This window comes from Adiantum capillus-veneris, chromosome 26 (genome assembly GCF_014529385.1).
Source record: "Adiantum capillus-veneris isolate H3 chromosome 26, ASM1452938v2, whole genome shotgun sequence".
Classification (NCBI taxonomy): Eukaryota; Viridiplantae; Streptophyta; class Polypodiopsida; order Polypodiales; family Pteridaceae; genus Adiantum; species Adiantum capillus-veneris.
The window spans coordinates 49934008-49939860 of NC_140956.1; positions in this window are offsets into that span (position 1 = coordinate 49934008).

A 5853-nucleotide genomic window follows, 5' to 3' on the forward strand; every position below is an offset into this window, starting at 1 on the left:
GTATTCATTCAGAGACCTAAAAAGATTATGAAGGGCTATTTTGATGCAAACTCTACAATCGTATCATGGCCTCTGAATTTGTCTCTAATGGTATTGATCTCCTTAGAAAGGCAACAGTCGATGAAAGGATCTTACTCACAATCTTCCTTATATTGTCCCGTCTTAGAATATTCGCTTGCAACCCTTAGAGTCAACTTCTAACTGGCATACTAATGCCCTGAAAGAGATTGCACTCCTGCAATATCAGGTACTCTCTAAGCTTTCTCTTACCATTTTCCACATCTTTTTCCCCCGGGGGGTATCTACATCTCCTTCAGATAAAGGAAAAGCACCAGTAAGTGACATGCAGGAGATAAATTTGCAACAAGCCATTAATTTTGGTAGTGATTACTTCTGTCTCTAGCTTCCCTCCAGACATGTTACCTTTTATATTAGAAGACATTGAAGATGGTTTTATTGAAGATGTGATTACTTCTGTCTCTAGCTTCCCTCCAGACATGTTGCCTTTTATATTAGAAGACATTGAAGATGGTTTTATTCCCTATCACCGTTGGGGAAGACCATGGCAGCAAAGGCAGGCAATGGGCAAAGTAGTCAGAATCATTCTACCTAAAGACATGCAACGGACAATTTTCCAGGATGATAGTTGCGTTGAGTATGAAGAGCAGGAATTGGATGAACTAGATATAGTTATTCCTCACATATTACTAGCTCCAAAAGAATCTTCTGATAATTCTTCAGACATCAGTTCTGAAGATGAAATTTGAATTATGAATTCAGTCAAAATGCAGACAGAGGATGTCAAGATTGGAACCACTAAAAGGAGTTTCCAAGAATGGATTAAATTAGGATCTAGTGTTGGGTGCAGCGGTTATGGGGGGTGGTACTGAGGTGGTGCCATGGCTAGGTACAGTGAGAAAGAACGAGAGAGAGAGAGAGAGAGAGAGAGAGAGAGAGAGAGAGAGAGAGAGAGAGAGAGAGAGAGAGAGAGAGAGAGAGAGAGAGAGAGAGAGAGAGAGAGAGAGAGAGAGAGAGAGAGAGAGAGAGAGAGAGAGAGAGAGAGAGAGGAACTCAACACACTAGAAAAGAATCACACGCTATATTCTTTGATTGAGAGCTTACAATGGATATAAAGCCACAAAAACCATGCAAAACTTGACTTTAACTGATCTTTCTACTGCATGCCTATAAGAGGCTTTCCCACGGGCTGACCGACAAGGGTGTTGGATGGATACGCCGCGATGCACGTCAGCACAGCGAGAACTCACCTAACATATAATGCCAGCTAAGGACGAAGCTCGACCCGTAGGCGCGTGGAAGCAAGCATAAGGTGTCAACCTACACTCGACCGACTCCTAACTAATTCCTACAGAGGTCTCTACCAATTGTCTAAGTCACAGCCTTCAAGAGTGCATAAGAGGAAACTTCCTACAACGCTTTCTAGAGCCGAACACCCATCAAATAATCTCGAAACACCATAGAACTTGAAGGAGACCCTACTAACACCAATAGGTCGCTCTCCCTAAGGTTTGTGAACCAAAATCCCAACCCAAAACACCGGTGCAAAATCACGTAGGATGTCTGGCCGAAATCTGCAGGTCTTTGTTTCCGAAATCTAAAGTGCCTAATGTGTAGTTCTACTCAATGTGAATGTGTGGATATGCTGCAATACAAAATCAAACAACGTATGCTCACCCAAACACCAGCTGAAGCTCGTAGAAGGAGCTCGCAAAACCGGACCGTACACGCGCAATGTAGGTATTGGCGCATAGCTCTCGTCGAGGGCAACACACTGCACTTCTCGGCACTCGATTCCGACCATCGGTGCACACGTAGCGTCAAGATGAAGCTCACTCTCTCTCTCGTACACAGTATGCTCACTCACAGACTTCAAAACTTGTTTTAAAAACGACAAAAGGTCTTTCATTAAGGTCAAAAAGTGGAATATATACCTTACAATTCTCAAAACCTAAAGTTCCAAAATCAACCATCTACTCAATCTAACTATCAAAATTGGGATACAATCTGGAAAATTCTGTAAGTCTCAATATTTACAAGGTGAAAAATCAGGTTTTTCTCAATGAATGAATAATTACAAAAATAATAATCTTCCGAGTAGTTAGTTGCTGTGGGGTGTGTCCAGCTTCTAACACTCCCCCCCTCCTTGCTCATGGCATCCCCGACATGGCCGCTGATCTGCTTCTTCATCGTATCATTTCTTGCATCTTTAGCAGTGATTCGTATCTTGCATGCAGGTTCATCATTGTCGGGCCAAAAATGTCAGTGTTTATTGTGAAGAAGCCTGTGTAGAACGCTTCTTCAAAAGCGTGGAGGTGATAGGATGGAAGAAACATTATTCTCTGATACATTGCATGTATCACCTCCTTGGAAGGCTGGCCAAACAGATCATAAGCGCATCTGTAAGTATCCTGGAAGAAAAAGATGTTGTCGATCACCTGGCCTGGCTTGAAAGTCTCAAACACTGCTAAGAGGGTTTTGCAGATTTTCTTCATAATAATGCATGTAAGGTCAGGTGAGCCAGTGAACAACTTGATGGCACACGTTAGGGTTTTTCTCCACTTTAGCTGAGAATCAACAATGAGCCTGACCCCTTCTGGTTGTGAGGTATCGGCATTGTAAAGTGGTACGGTTGGCTCTTCTCTTATCCGCTTGTTGATGGTGGCTGCCGCATATTTCAACAATGGATATGGGAGAGAGGGTTGAAGCCACTCGCGCCTGAGGTTGCTGGCGTCAATCTTCTGAATGGTCATAGACTTGAAAACCCTCTGCTCCCATTCCAAGGCTTCCTTTGTTGTCTCTCTGAGCTCCACCTCTGTTGCTTTACGCAATTTTTCTTCCTCTTCCTGTGTTAGATCCTGTGGCTCTTGAGAGGATCCTTCTAGGATTTCCTCTTGCATAGGCGTGTCCACCGGATCTGCCACATTTTCTAAGTCAATGCCCTCATTGGCTGCTGGCCCTGTGCTCTCTGGCTCTCCTGCTTGCTGTTCTTTCAACTCCTCAATTTTCCTCAGGAGTTTTTGCTTTTTTGTTTCCGCTTCTTCGCCCATATTCATGAGGAGGTCATTTAATTCGACGTTTATTCTCTCCGCCTCCTCGAGCTTTCTCTTCATGCTTTCTACTTCCTCTTGCAGGGATTTTTGGCCTTCTTCCATTCTCGTTTACATGACGATAGATCCTTCTGCCATCATCAATCTCTGCTTTTCCTTTTGAGTCAGCTCTTTCTGAAGTTCTTGCATTTGTTCTTCATAGAGTTGACTCTCAGTCGTGATTTGAGTTGAGCTAGTAGCTCTGACTCTGGCAGGTGATGCTCGTAGCCTCTGGATGGTCTGATGTTTTACTTTGAGTTGGTCCTTGAGCTCAAGGAATTCATCCTGGATTGCTTCTTGATCTATCTCCACCCTTTCCTTGGCATTTCTCATGGCTTCTACTTCTTTAGCACTAGGTTGGTAATCTAACAGGACATAAAAGTGTCCTTTCAGGGTTTTGAAAAAAACCTCCAAAACCATAGTAGATTCACTCATTTTGTAAAATCCTTTCATGAGGTTATAGTTCAAGGCCTACTACACATGGAAAAAATACGAAACTTGTAAAATTTCTCATCTTTTGGTCACACCAAGCCTCCAAAGTTGATGGACCAGTACATTTTCATCAAAACAGTCATTTCTTATGTTTTGTTGCATAAAAGTAAGATTAAGGATTTTTGTAGGACTTGAGATAAATTCCCTAGTTAGCTTCAATGGGTTGGTGATCAGAACATATGATTGCTTCTCACTCACTATTTTTTGTTTTGCCAAAAGAAATAGGTATAAAAAAGTTGAATTTTTACCATTCTGCAAACCTATCATCAAAGTTTCTATAGCCATGCTCAATACAAATAATATATGCATGTTTTCTTAGTTCCCTATTGTCCTTTAGGTTCATAAGGAGCCATGGAGCATGTCAAAATAATAATACATCTCTTACCAAGGGGAAACTTGGGGACAAAGATGAAGTGCTAAATACAGCAAACATGAAAAAACTGGGTTCAACGTTATGAGTTGTAGAATCCCATAGAAACTATTCAATATCTAGCCAAATATGACTAGATATGGTTACTACCTACAAAATGCATGTAGTTGTCACAAGAAACTAACAATATTGAAAAAGCTATACTTGATATACTAGAATGTTTCGTTTTCTTCTATAATTGAAAATATCAACCATCGTTGTCTACTATGCAAAATAGGGTATTAGGTGCCCCAAAACTCAAGGAATATTAGCTTTATGTTACAATATGCAACATAGAAAATCAAAACTACATTTAGATATCATGAAAGCCACCAAAAAAATCATAGAAGAGGTAAAATTGGCTAAAAAACAGGATTTGACAATTTTTGTAATTTGTTCATAACTTACAACTTTAACATTTATTTCTCCCTAGAAGCATCAGGACATGTTGATGACTACTAAAGATAGTTCTCTAGCATTATAGACCTCACAAACATGAATTCTATAGTGGTATAGTTGCAAAAAGTTGAAAAAAGCCAAAAATAGGACCCGTTTTTTCACACAGTTTATGTTGTGAAATGTTGTGCAAGGACAAGGTTAAATTAGATTCTTCTGCCAGCTGTAGTGTCAGGTTACCTGTTTCCTTCTCGGCATCTAGCAATGATTTTCTGAGCTGTTGACATTCTTCTTCAACTGCTTGCATTCTTTGTGCGGCTACTTGATTTTCTTCCTCCATTGCCTGGCATCTTTGCAGTGCCCATGCTAGGCTGGCCTGTAGCTCAGCTTACCCTCTCTTTCTGCCTTTGGATTTGTCCTTGTAGAGAATCTACTTCCATTTTAATCTTCACTTCGTTGGCCTTGAGAGCCCATCTCTCTTTCTGAAGCCATGGATTGAGCTCTCAACCCGGTTAGTTTTGTCATCATCACGTCCTAGTCGTTGGAGGGTGGGTGCAGGTCCAGTGTATCTGTGGCAATTTGCTTTAATTCCACTAGCCTGATGCCTTGCATTTTTTCTTTAGGCCCTGTCCTCGCCAAGTCGAATGTGACTGTGGCGGCTTCTTCCTTTGTGTATCCTGCAGCTAGTAGGTCCAAAAATGCGTAATAAGAATCTTCTAATTCTTTTTTCTCACTTCGAGGCTTAGCCTCTTCCTTTGGATTTTGCTCCTGACTTTGCTCTTGCTCTCCTGCTTGCTGTTCTTATGGTTTGTCCCCATCCTCCTTATCTTCTTGTGGAGGGCTGCTAGGAGGTGGCAAGGGTGGTGGTGAGGGCTGTGGGCTGGGTTTAGGGCTGGCCGGTAGAGATGTAGGCTTGCCCTTTAAATCCCCGTCTGCTTTAGTTTTTCTTTCTCTTTCTTGCCTCTCTGCTCATCTAGCAGTTTCTGCCGTATTTGCTGTACTTCCTCCTCTGTGAAAGGGACATGTGGTATATTCTCTGATGCGGCATCAAGAATCTCAAAATTCTTGATATAGTCCTAAAATCTGTCCCTTTGCACTCTTCGGGACGATCCTGACATATACTCTAGAGAAGGCTTCCAGAGTTCAATTAAATCACCTTTGAGGGCTCTCTTTGCTCGGAAGCTCTCCATCAGCCTCTCTAGTCTTGCCGCTTTCTGTGACCTTGTTTCTTTGGCAGGCACTTGGCCAAATTCCTTCTTCCCTTTCTTTTGGTCGGGCTGCTCCTCTTGAACTGGCTCTACCTGTCTTTTCAGTCTTGTAGCCCCCCTTGGTGCTCTTTGAGGCTCGTCTTCTTTGTCTTCTTTTAGCCTCAGCTAGTCATTCTGAGACGGGGGTTCAGGCCACCTTCCTTTTGCGTGTAGTGCTCCATAAACTCGGGGGGTTCACTAT